Raw genomic sequence first — 15,000 nt, forward strand, 5'->3', positions numbered from 1 at the left:
AAAAACCTTCAAACACAAAACACCCGGACACTCACAAATAAACAAAATAACATTAACTAACATTCCAGACTCAACACTACAATTACAGAAATCTTCAATGAAACATTCAGCATGGGATACTTCCCCGACACATTCAAAACAGCTACACTAACATTCATACCCAAACACGGAAAAAGCCTCACAGACATAAACAACTAAAGACCAATATCCCAGGAAAAATACTAGAAAAACTCATACTACAAAGACTCCTTAAACACTTGTATAACAACATCCTAATAAGCGAAAATCAACATGGATTCACAAAAAGAGGAACACACACAGCCACCACACTTTAATAAACAATAGCCATAAGCCAACGACACAAACTCGGATGTAATATAATATCACGAGATATAACAAAAGCATTCGACAAGATATGGCACACAGGACTTAAACATAAAATACACCAAACACACCTCCCAGACATACTAACAAAAATCCTTTGCAATTACCTCGACAACAGAAAAACACAAATACGAATGCTCCATTATACAGGACGACCCTTTAACATACACTATGGAGTCCCCCAAGGAAGCATCCTTTCACCAACTCTATTCAACCTTTACACACATGACACCCCCAACCCAACACACGGAGTCACACACATACAATTTGCATATGACCTAACACAAGTAATCATATACCCAAACACAAAAGGCAAAACATTTTTAGCACGCAAAAAACAACCAAAACAATAGAAACAATAAACACATATGAACAACAATGGAAAATACAAACACAACAAAGTTTCAATTACTAAATATATCAACACACAAACCAACAGAAGTATGGACAGGAATACACAAACAAACATAAAAATACTATACTCGTTGCATTGAGAAATGGCCGTTAGGGCGGAGCACTGGGAGTCCCCCTGTGTTGCCACATATAATTATTTTATCATTTTATTTTATTTTACAATTTTATTCTATATTCTTATAATTTTTTTGTCACACACCACCACTGAGGTAAAAATCAAAGCAATGTTTTCTATACAAAGGTTTCGTTTCCTCGAGTCATAGACATGGCATATGAGCAAGAGAGAGCGACGTTGCCGCTACATCTATTCTCTGGCCCCGCCCCCCTCACACTGCATTCAGTGTGAGCCGTGCGGGCCGCGAAATTTTTTCCCCTACGAGACTTGGGGACCCCAATATGAACACATTTGCATACAGCCAATCAGAACGCATCTGACTCTCATACGTCAGGCATCATACGCGTGCACGTGGTATTTGTTTACGTTTCTGATGAATGGGGGAAGAGGGGAAGTGGTCATAGCAGAAATTTAAAAACATTTTTCATGTACAGAATGATCATATCATTCCCCTTTAGGACTAACTGCCTACGTAATTATGGATAAATGGTTTTTAGTCACTTGGAGAGCGTCCTTTGGATTGTTTATATAGTAGCGTCACCTTGTTGCCATGCTAGGGGCGTGAAAGTTTGGGTTGTTGTACACGTCCCTTCGGAACTTTTCGTACTCACTTTGGCTGCTCATGCCAAACGTATTTCTACAACACACATAGAAATGTATAAATAGCGTGATATATCCTGAGACTTGCGGACCCCAATATGAACTCATTTGCATACAGCCAATCCGAACGCACCTGACTCGCAAGTTCACTCAACTTGATTCAAAACATTGAAAATGGCGGTGCATAACAACTTTCGATTGTGTTCGCATTCTGATCGCCCTGTCATTGATTCTAAACTACAACTTAGGTTAGCGGTAAGTTTGAAAAGAAGAAGTAAAACATATAGAACATTTTGACCTGAAACAGTGGAAAGAACTGGACAAAGTGTTCAAATTATTTGAATTAAAATCTTCTAACCATCATAGCGTCAGCTAGACTATGGCAGAAAAACCAGCACTCTATTATGGCACAGCCTCTAGTAGGCCTAGTAAGCACTATCATTTAGGGGGGGCTTAGTGTATGATCGAGGAAAAGACCAGTGATACGGTATAGACTCTAGATTATGCTTCAACAAATTAATTGTTTTTTTTTCCAAGATTTGTTCAGTTCTTTCCACTGTTTCAGGTCAAAATGTTCTATATGTTTTACATTTTCTTTTCAAACTTACCACTAACCTAAGTTGTAGTTTAGAATCAATGACAGGGCGATCAGAATGCGAACACAATCGAAAGTTGTTATGCACCGCCATTTTCAATGTTTTGAATCAAGTTGATTGAGTGAACTTGCGAGTCAGGTGCGTTCGGATTGGCTGTATGCAAATGAGTTCATATTGGGGTCCGCAAGTCTCAGGATATATCACGCTATTTATACATTTCTATGTGTGTTGTAGAAATACGTTTGGCATGAGCAGCCAAAGTGAGTACGAAAAGTTCCGAAGGGACGTGTACAACAACCCAAACTTTCACGCCCCTAGCATGGCAACAAGGTGACGCTACTATATAAACAATCCAAAGGACGCTCTCCAAGTGACTAAAAACCATTTATCCATAATTACGTAGGCAGTTAGTCCTAAAGGGGAATGATATGATAATTCTGCACATGATTTTTTTTTTAAATTTCTGCTATGACCACTTCCCCTCTTCCCCTATTCATCAGAAACGTAAACAAATACCACGTGCACGCGTATGATGCCTGACGTATGAGAGTCAGATGCGTTCTGATTGGCTGTATGCAAATGAGTTCATATTGGGGTCCCCAAGTCTCGTAGGGGAAAAAATTTCGCGTGCGGGCCGTGTTATCTGTGGAGATGTGGCAACACCGGGAAATCTCCTAACCCCGCCTTAGCGGTCACTTCTCGTTGCGCTGACTATAGAACTAACACTTGGCAGCAGAGGTCTCCAAACACATACAAACAACAGAAAACATCAAGCAGAAAAAACACTAAACACACTAAGACGATTCAGAAACCTAGACACCAAACTACTACTAAGACTATACAAAGTACTCGTGAGACCTCAACTGGAATACATACCAATAACAACTATCACATTAAAACCAAGCCAACTCCAAAAATTACAGGCAACACAAAACAAAGCACTTAGATTCGCCACACACTCCATACCCCCATACCTAAACACGATAGAAGAACTACACATACAACACAAACTCGAACCCCTAAACACAAGACTCTACAGACTAGCAAACAGAACATGGAACAGACTAACAACATTAAATCCAGTATTAGTACAACACAGCGAAGACATTGACACAGAAGACGGACATGACCACAACTGGTGGCCTAGAGTGTCCCCAATAATCAATGGACCCCCGCCTGAACCGATATATATACGATAAAACACAGATCCACCACTTTATCTATATCATCTCTTTCATTGTTCTACTAACACTATTATTATAATTATCATTATTATTGTTATTGTTATTACAAAAATGATAACACCTATGAAATAAAAAAATGCACGTGATATCACAAAAACAATGAGTATGACAAAATAGATATCACTACCCTCCCCTAACAATAAACTGTAACAACTACCACTAGTCGTCAAACCAAAAGGAAAAGGAAAAAGTCATACTCATTGTCAAAAAAAAAAAAAATGGATACGACGATAAACCACCACCGATAAACACATAACCTGGCCCATAGACGTCAAAACTTATAAGATAGGAACAAACAGTCGTATACATTAAAAAAAAACTAACATACTAAAACAAAATAAATGACCAACAAACAACATCAAACAAACAAACAACTCAAGAGAAGAAGAAGACGAACCGAGCCTTTAAGAAGAAGAGGGACCGAGCATGCAAGTACCTTCAAGTACAAAACCAACCACGAAGATCAAGCTCCGCGTCAAGGGCAGGCAGACATATTAACAATCAACAAGTTTGAAAACAAAAACAACAAGTGGGTCTTCTCCACACCTATTATTATTATAACTTCAACTTCCTTCCATGTCATTCTTTTTTCTACACTAAACCTTTCCTCCCCCCTCCTCCTCTCATCCACCTTACCTATCATGCCCTCTAGTAGAAGTAGTAGTAGTCGTAGTAGTAGTAGTAGTAGTAGTAGTAGTAGTAGTAGTAGTAGTAGTAGTAGTAGTAGTAGTAGTAGTAGTAGTAGTAGTAGTAGTAGTAGTAGTAGTAGTAGTAGTAGTAGTAGTAGTAGTAGTAGTAGGAGTAGTAGGCAAATTATTAGAAGATGTAGAATCAATGTAATGTATTTTCACCCTAAGAGAACCATAATTCCACACACAATCCAAATAACATTTCTGCAACTTTCTCATCCCTCTTACAATGGTTAATACAGTAACATCGTTTCATATACTGTTTTACTATTGTACCCATCTCATCCTCGATTATCATTTGTATATTAATTTGAATTACTTAAGTACCGGGATTGGATGGCTTTGTGTTAACCACGAGTCGGAAGGCAAAGAGGAGGTTCAGCCTGCCTCTTTATTTTCATGAGGTGATTCGGTTTACATATATGGGAGTTCCTGGATTGGGGGGAGGGGGCAGGCTATGTTATGCTAGGTGAGGTTAGGTTGATTTAGGTCAGACTGGGTTAAACTAAGTTAGGTGAGGTGAGGTGAGGTCAGGTTAGGTCAGGTCAGGTTAGGTTAAGTTAGGTCAGGTTAGGTTAAGTTAGTTTAGGTTAGGTTAGGTTAGGTTAGGTTAGGTTAGGTTAGGTTAGGTTAGGTTAGGTTAGGTTAGGTTAGGTTAGGCTAGGTTAGGTTGGGTTAGTTTAATACAGATTGAGTTAGGTTTGGTTAGGTTAGGCTAGATTAGGTTAGGCTATGTTAGTTTATTTTAGGTTAGTTAATTCAGGTTCAGTTATGTTATGTTACGTTGAGTTTGGTTAGGTTACGTACTGTTATGTTAGATTAGATTAGGTTAGGTTTGTTTCTTTTTTTTCTGTTTCGTTATAACTGGGGTGGGGTCAACTAAAAACAATTCCTCAACTAATTTGACCTTAAGCGGCCCATACAGGATCAATTATATTGCGCAATTTCATTGTCAATACTCTGAATTGACAATGAAATTGCGCAATATAATTGATCGTGTATGGGCCGCTTTAAGGATCAGGTTTGTTCAAAACACATAGCAAATAGGGAATACAAAATTACCTTCACGGGAAGATGAGTATAATAGTAAAAGAGACCTCCTTATGTGACACTGTTCTGTATGGTCAACTGTATGTATAGGGCCTGTGATTTACCAGCGTTTCTATCATTGTGGACAATCTTGCGCCGCATTCACGTGGTGAATGAACAGAATATGCATACATATGCGCGCAATCATACCACTAATTGTTAACCGCATAATAATGTGAATATTGTTGGACCACAACATATTCAAAACAAACTCAAACTCACCCTTGAACATTTCCTGCAGATGACCTTCGGCCACTTAACACACGGGTCCTTCTTTTAGTCCCTGTTCACACTGATGGTTTAAACTACCGTGATTTCAGCCGCGGCGGTTCAATTACAGTGTAAGTCAATGGAGGCATTCACACGCAACCGCGCAGTTTTTTTTTTCCTTGACTATGCGGTAAGATTGAGGTTTCCGCACGGTTCAGACTGCTGTGAACAAGGCCTTAGGGGAAAAGCGAGTGAGATTTGAGACCACCATCATAATTTGTACATTTAAGAACACAACATCAATTCATTTATCATCGTTAGAACGCACGAACGTGAGGGAAATTTAAAACACACACACACACACACACACACACACACACACACACACACACACACAACTACACAAATGTCACAAATGGTGTCTTTGGTAGTTAATGACTTTCATTTTGCCAATATATCATGAAAAAATAGATGTAAAGTATCATTACTTCATGCAATAACTTTTACATTTTTTTGTAGAACTGTAGTATGAATGTCATCCTGTTAGTTTTACTTAAAGATACATTGCTATTGGAATTTCAGTTTATTCTGAAAGTAACGATTGTAGATGATGTCAAGAGTCCGCGGAATCTAACACCTTAATAACTCACAAACAAAACATATTTATCAGGAGTGAGTAAAACATTCAAATTCTTTTAAGTGTTACTTTTCTTATTTGTAGAAGGTCTGAAAGGAGAAATCACAATAATTTTTTTTTTTTTTTTTTTTTTTAATTGCCCTTACTTTTACTCGCGATTTACCAGTCGAAAGGAGTTGCCTCTTCATAATGAATAACAGCCATCTTACAGGACAGGAATGATTACTGTTGTAGAGTGAAATCACTTCCTCTTAGATTTGAGAAACTGACCGCATTTGACTTAACCATTCTAGTGTAGAATCCAAACGTCAGGTAAATCATCTAGGATCAATGCAACTGGTGTATGGCAAGTCCATAGAGGTCGCATTTCGATGTTCCCATAACATGCATGGAAAAATATACATATGATTCTTCCCTTCTTTGATCCATTCAGGAAAAGAACACACTTAATCCCCATTTAGATATGGCAACGTTGCCTAGGGCCCACTGCACTTGGATGTAGAAGAAGAGGCTTCGTCCCCTCTCACAAGAGGTCGGAGGCAGCCAAGAACCCGTGGTTCTGGAGATAATCGAGTGGGACCGAGGGGAGAGGCTCATCACCTCTCTCCTAGGAGCTACACAATAACAACAACAACAACAACAACAACAACAACAACAACAACAACAACAACAACAACAACAACAACAACAACAACAACAACAACAACTCACTTCTCACCCTGACGACCGACGCACTATTCGACGTAAGAAAGACTTTCCCACAGACTCAGACTATACACCCTTCATAGACAGTCAGACAAAACACATAATTCATAATCTCAAGCACTCATCTGCCTGTGGCCCTGATAACATAAGTAACATCCACCTAAAACACATTGGACTACAAGGTATACACGCACTCACAAACATTGCAAACTACAGCTATTCACACAACACTATACCCGACATCTGGAAGCATGATAAAATAATCACCATTCCAAAACCGAACAAAGACCCAATAATCCCAACATCGCACCGCCCAATCACACTTCTCTGCACCCCCTCTAAAGTCATTGAACGCCCAATACTTAACTTTGTCACACCACATATTCCCCTTGCTGACTCGCAACACGTTTTTAGGCCACTACACTCCACAAACACTCTTCTGATAAACCTCACACAAAGAATTTTAGATGGCATCAATTCAGATAGGCCCCACCACAGAACACTTCTTATAACATTAGACATTAGTAAAGCTTTTGATGCTATCCCCCGCCACAACCTAACAAATAGAATATATAACACAGACATGCACAATAACACCAAAAGATGGCTGGCCAACTATCTGGCAGGTAGGAATGCTTACGTGTCATATAATGGCCAATCATCGCACATCAGAAACATTAAGAATGGAGTACCACAGGGCTCTTTTCTATCCCCCACGCTCCTTAATCTATACATGCATGACTTACCCACGTAAAACATGACGACACTATTCTATGATAAAATAAGAAATATAAGTATGTTATAATTCGCTGCCTAAAACCACAATGATTTCCCTTTTTATCCTTTTTCCTCCCTCATTGTCGACGTCACTGACCATCCTACGCTCCGATGTGACGCCATGCACCCTTTATGCCAAAATTATCCTTCCGGTAAACAATACAGACTGTTTAGTCTGCATGACTAACGACAACATCCTCGTCCATCCTGAAGTACACAAACTTCTGGTAGAGTCACAGAATAAAGCCCCAAACTGAAATTAAATGGCTAACGATTTTATTCAGCGCTGAAGTGGTCTCTAGGAAGTTGACAACAACAGCAACGCATAAAAACGGGATGCGTGACAAAACAGGTTGAGAATACCTTCTCTGCATATTCACTCTTTGCCAGTACCCTGCGATTTCATTCAGATAAGAGAAAGTCTTTACACACCTCATCCTTTCAGTGTTGATCACTGCGAATATATTTGATCTGGTTGCCGCCAGGTGATTTCATTCAGTCAATTAAACCTGCACAACCAAAATAATAAAGGATCTCTAGAAAAGAACGCTAGTGCTACTGGTATTAATGTCAATACTGTTGTTACCATTGCTATTACTAATAATTGCTGCTACTACCATGACCACGGTTATTAGTATCACTCCTATTCCTACAACTATTACTATTGATACTACTATTACTATTAATACTACTAATACTATTACTATTAATACTACTATTACTATTAATTCTACTATTAATACTACTATTACTATTGCTATTACTATTGATATTGATATTGTTATTGTTATTACTATTACTATTACTATTAATACTATTACTATTATTATTACTGCTAACCATACTATTACGGGCCGCGCGGTAACCTAGTGGATAACGTCATTGAACTCATGAGTAATTGGTCTTGGGTTCGAGTCCCAGGGCATGCGATGTTGGTGAGGCTGATGCTGATCTTGCTTCTATCATTGCATAACAACAACTACGACACTACTAATGTTGCTGTCGTTACTACTTTTACTTCACAGGTTGAATAAAATTGTGAAAAACATGAAGCCAACTTTTCCTTGGATTTGAGGATGCCACTAACATTGCCATCGAAGATGAGTGTGTAGATCGATTATGATAGAGGCAATGAGTTTTTGCCTTGAGGCGCTTAACTATAACTGAAACCGTCACCTTTTCTTTTGGATCTCGACAGCCACCTGTAGCTACGTAGGGATCAAATTGAGGCCACAGCGGACACGAGAAGATCTCCAAAACTAATATGCCACAGCGGCGCTAAGTGTAGAAGGGAGAGGAAAGGTGACTATCTTCCAATCTTTTATTCTATTTCTTTTCATTCTGTTTTATTATTTCATTCTCTTCCTTTCCTTTTTATTTTTTATTTTATTTTTCTTTATTTTTCATTCTCTCTTTTCCATTCTCTTCCTTTCTACGTCTGTCTGGTGTTTTTACTGTTTATCTATTATTTAACTATACCTATGCATTTATTTATTTGTTTTATTTATTATTATCTATATTATATATATATATATATATATATATATATATATTTTTTTTTATTTTTTTTTTTTTTGCGTCCTTTGTAATCCTTTGACTACAGTGCTTGAAGATGATACATTGTTATACATTGTGTCGTACGCAGGATGCTGGCCAGCGGCCCGTCAGTTTAACAAGGGAATCCCGATCGTGTTTGAGCGCAAAGGCTAACGATTTTTGCTATGAAAAATAATTATTGTTTTACGAACACTAATAATAATATGACTACTACTACTACTACTACTACTACTTCTACTACTACTACTACTACTACTACTTTTTTTTTTTTTTTTTTTTTTTTTTATTAAGAAACGATCTCCATCCTCGTGGAACTGTGTGGTGAAAGCAGTCAGGTTTTATCTCCCACACAGTTCGTTGGCCTCTCGCCAATGACTGCGGTCGAATACCTTTTTATATTTTGTACTAATTTATTTTAATGAAACCTAATACAAAAGTTAATTTATCCTACTTTCAACTACAATCCGCCCAAAATCGAGGTTCTGTATGTGTACAGATTTAGGGGGGTGGGGACCTGGTTCCTCTCAGATATAGGGGAGCAGATCTTTAGAGTGAGAATGATAGTCTACATCTCATCCACGCTATAATACTACCCACTGGCTGTTGTTTCTTTTCTGCCGTCACCTATGTTAGACGAGGTTTTGTATGTGTACAGATTTAGGGGTGAGTGGGGACCTTGTACCTCTTAGGTATAGGAAAGCTAATATTTAGAGTGAGAATGATAGTCTATATCACATCCACGCTATAATACTACCCACTGGCTGTTGTTTCTTTTCTGCCACCACCTATGTCAGACGAGGTTTTGTATGTGTATAGATTTAGGTGGGTAGGGACCTTGTACCTCTTAGGTATAGGAAAGCTAATATTTAGAGTGAGAATGATAGTCTACATCTCATCCACACTATAATACTACTCACTGGCTGTTATTTCTTTTCTGCCGCCACCTATGTCAGACGAGGTTTTGTATGTGTATAGATTTAGGTGGATAGGGATCTGGTATCTCTTAGGTATAGGAAAGCTAATATTTAGAGTGAGAATGATAGTCTACATCTCATCCACGCTATAATACTACTCACTGGCTGTCATTTCTTTTCTGCCGTCACCTATGTCAGACGAGTGTAGAATGCCTTTGGCCTTGGACCCATCCCGCATGAAGTGAAGGTTATCAGAGTGAATGAACCTTGGTCCATATTCTGTATACGCTCCTCGTATATCCTGATTTTCTCATTCTCCTTTTGGGAGTACGACGCCCCAATAGTTAGGTCATTGTAACATGGGGACCATTGGGTCAAATATTCGTATTTCAAAGAAGACCAGTTGTCTCCGAGTCCAGAAACCTCTTGCGCTGACGTCTATTTGTGCTTTATCCTATGTGTTGAAAGTGCAGTGTTCGAAGTTTTCTCCTCCTACTAGTACTACTATTACTAACACAACTATTACTACTAATACTGATAGTAATAACAGTACTACTACTACTAATACTACTACTGATGATGATGATGACGATGAAGATAATGATGATGATGATGATGATGACGATGATGATAATGATGATGATGATGATGATGATGATGATGATGATGATGATGATGATGATGATGATAATTCTACTACAACTTACACTACCATTATTATCAATAAACACAATTAAGGGGTCTTGCGTAGCATGGTTAAACCCTTTCTTACCAAATGACACTTTTCCTTTTCTTAATTATTATAATTTCAATATCAATCTATATCATTTTCGGCTGACGTCAGACCATCCATTCGTCTCCAAGGGCATCCCATCATTAGCGAAGTTGTTATTAATCTAGAAAAAAATAAATGATTAGATGTTTAATGAAATTCAATTTTCTTAGATGCTACAGGTGATAAACATAGATATATATGCTCATATATGTATATGATCATACACGAGTATATATATACACACACACACACACGCATACATATATATATATATGTATATATATACATATATATATATATATGTATACATATATACATATGTATATATATACATATATATATACATAATATATATATATATATATATATCATTTTGATTGAAGTCAATTGCGCTAATAGCTTTGGCTATTTTGATATTCAATATCTTCAGTTTCAAGAATAACTTTATATTCTCATAATTCAAGGTTTGAACATAATTATTCATTATTTCAATATCATGTGAAAAAGAGTATTAATATGTGCTGATGGATGTCAACGATTATAATAAATATATGTAACAATGATTTAAACTATGACAAATGTAACTAAAGGCGGGGAAAATATACGAGGAATAATGGAAGAATTTTACTGCCTTAACGTTTCGACCCTTAGGGTCTTGATCAAGACCCTACGTGTCGAAACGTTAAGGCAGTAAAATTCTTCCATTATTCCTCGTATATTTTTTCCGCCTTTAGTTACATATGTAACAATACAAGAAAACTGTTGACACAATAATCGGAATCTTGATTTTTTTTCGCCTCTCTCAGAGGCTTCTTCAGAGTAAGAAGAATTATATCGATCCATCTTGAGGGAGTGCTGTAAGCGAATATCTGGTGAAGAATAATGTCTACAGGCTGATCTGTACTGCTTATATTGTGAGGTTATAAGATGCAGGATAGGTCATCGTGAGTCTTTGGGTGAGGTCAAATGGGGAAGTAGGAGAGGTCAACGGAAGTTCTTGGGTGAGGTCACTGGGATTATCTTAGTTGAGTCCCAGCGGCTCTAGCTGATTTAGGGACTGTCTTATAATTTTCCTGTATAGAAGGAGGAAAGTTAATAATATCAAGTGGGAGATTGGATAGGTGGGAAGTGATTAATGTGGTTGAGCGTGTCTGAGAATATGAGTGTGGGGGGGGGAGTATAGGTTAGAGCTGTCTTACAGTAGGTTTCTCACAGGTAGGAGGACCATATATCTATCTATCTATCTATATATATATATATATATATATATATATATATATATATATATATATATATATATATGTGTATTTACCTAGTTGTATTTACCTAGTTGTATTTTACGGGAAGGGGAGCTATGCTCGTAGGGTCCCGTCTTCATATCTCATTTTATCTAAACTATTTTTAAATTCATGTATTGTTTTTGCACACACCACTTTCTCATCTAACTTGTTCCAACTGTCTATTACTCTGTGAGGAAAGCTGTTCTTTTTCAAATCTCTTCTATAGCTGTCTTTTTTTATTTTCTTTCCGTGTCCTCTTGTATTTCTGTCATCCCATTTTATCAGATTCTCTCTATCAGTAATTTCTATGCCTTTCATGATTCTGTAAATAGTTATCAAATCTCCTCTCTCTCTTCTTTGCTCTAGTGTCTGTAGTTCAAGTTTTTCTAGTCTCTCTTCATATGCTATTTTTGAGAGTGTTGGTGCCAGTTTTGTAATTGCTCTTTGTATTCTTTCAAGTTTTTTTATACATTTTTTTGTACTTGGTGACCATATCGTTGCTGCATATTCCAATCTTGGTCTTATCAGGGTGATTAGGATTTTCTTCACCATTTCTTCATCCAGGTATGTAAATGCAACTTTGATCGTTCTTATTAGATTATAAGTCTCTCCGAAAATTTTATTTATATGTTTCTCAGGTGACATATTATTCATAACAATGACTCCCAGGTCCTTCTCATTTTCTACTTTTTTTATTCCTTCTTCTCCCAATTTATATGCTCCTGTTATTCTGTTTTTGCTTTTTCCCCAAATTCCATTATACTACACTTTTTTGTATTGAACTCCATCTCCCATTTCCTACTCCATTCTTGTACTTTATTTAGATCTCTCTGTAGTGATTCACAATCCTCTTCAGTTTTCACTCTTTTCAGTAGTTTTGCATCATCTGCAAAGAAGCTCATATAGCTTTCTATTCCTTCATCCATATCATTAATATATATAGCAAACATTATTGGGGCCAGAACTGTTCCCTGCGGAACACCGCTTATTACTTCATCCCATTTTGAGTGCTGGTTTCTTATCACTACTCTCATTTTTCTTTCTTGCAAAAAGTCCTCCATCCAATTTAGTAGCTTGCCCTGTATTCCTCCTTCAGTTTCTAATTTCTTAAGCAACTTCTTATGTGGTACTTTGTCAAAAGCTTTCTTTAGATCTAAAAATGCACAGTCTGCCCATCCATCTCTTCCCTGTATAATATCTATTAGTCTTGAATAGAAACATATTAAATTGGTGACGCATGATCGTCCTTGTCTGAATCCAAATTGCCTTGGATTTAACACTTTGTTTTTTCTAAATAGTTTACCCATCTACTTTTGATAATTCTTTCACAAAGTTTTGCTATTGTACTTGTTAGAGAGACTGGTCTATAGTTGGTAGGTTCTTCTTTATTTCCTCCTTTGTATATAGGTACTATGTTTGCTTTTTTCCAATCTTCTGGAACTTTTCCTTCTTTCAAGGAACTATTTAGTATGCTATGTATTTTGTCTGCCAGTTCATTCCTGCATTCTTTTAGTATCCAGTTTGCTATTTCATCTGGTCCATGCGATTTTCTGACATCAAGATTACTCAAGTGTGTTAATATTTCATTCTTTGTTACTTTTATTTCTTCCATAGGGGGGACTTTCTCTTTCCATTCGTTCTCTTCAGGTTGTATGTTCTCCCTTGTAAACACTGATTTAAAATGTTTGTTCATAATTTCCGCCATTTCCATTTCCTCAGTGTATTCAACTCCCTCCTGTCTTAATTTCTCCAAGTCTTGTTTGTTTTTCAGTTTATTGTTTACAAATCTGTAGAATAGTTTCGGTTGATCTTTACACTTTTCTATGATATCTTTTTCATATTTTCTCTTTTCTTCTCTGCACATTTGTACATATTCATTTCTATAGCAGGTATATATTTTCCATTTTTCAGGTCTTCTGTCTTTTTTCCATCTGGTCCAGGCTTTGTCTCTATTGTCTTTTAACTCCTTACAGCTTTTGTTGTACCAGCATTTTACATATTCTTTTTCTTGTTTTTGTCTTGGGACATACTTTTCCACTCCTTTTTTGTAAAATTTTGTCAAAATATTCCATTTCTCTTCTACTGTTGTTTCTTCTTTGTATATTTCTTCCCAGTTTTCCTTTTGAAAGAATTCTCTTATTTTATCAAAGTTTGTTTTTTCATACATCATTCTTCCTTTTCTGTATTGTTCATTTCTTTTCATATATTTTTCTTCATTAAGTTCCAGTTCAATCAGTATGTGGTCACTTTTACTTATTGGTGTTTTATATTCAATTTTGTCCACTATTCTAGGTTCGGATGTAATTACTAGGTCTAGTTTCGATGGCTCTTCTTCATTTCTATACCTAGTGTTCTCCTGTATCCATTGTGTCATTGTATGGTCAGTAACCATCTCGAGTAGAGCGTTACCCCATGAGCCGTCTCCACCCTTTACTGTCATTTCTTCCCAGCAGATTTCTTTGCAATTAAAGTCGCCCATCATAACTATTTTTCCTCCCTCTTCCATTATCTTGTTTAATGTTATCTTTGTGTCTTCTAACATACTTTTATGTTCACTCTCTTCCCATGAGGTTGTTTTTGGGGGCACATAATTTATCACAAACTTTCTGTTCTTCTTATCTCTGTCTTCTACTTCCATCATTATCATTTCTACTGTATTCTTTCCATATGTGACACCCTTCACGTTTATATCCTTCTTAGTTAGGAACATAACTCCACCCCCTTCCTTTTTCACTCTGTTTCTAATCCAATAATTATATGCATCATGTCCTACACTGTTGGGTGGTAGTGGACCTTTTAATTTTGTTTCTACAATTCCCATTATGTCTGGTTCTTTTTCTTTCAAGTAATCATTCAGTTCATTCAATCCTGTTATTAATCCATCTATATTTGTGTAAGACACTCTTAGTTTTCTGCCACTTCCATTGTGTTCTCTGTTTCCCTTTTGTTTTTCTCTTGTATGTCGACTTTCTTCAGTTTCATATTCACTACTCTCCAATAGAATCTCTCTTTTT

Source organism: Oratosquilla oratoria, chromosome 20 (assembly GCF_046742065.1).
Source record: "Oratosquilla oratoria isolate Oo_2021 chromosome 20, ASM4674206v1, whole genome shotgun sequence".
Lineage (NCBI taxonomy): Eukaryota > Metazoa > Arthropoda > Malacostraca > Stomatopoda > Squillidae > Oratosquilla > Oratosquilla oratoria.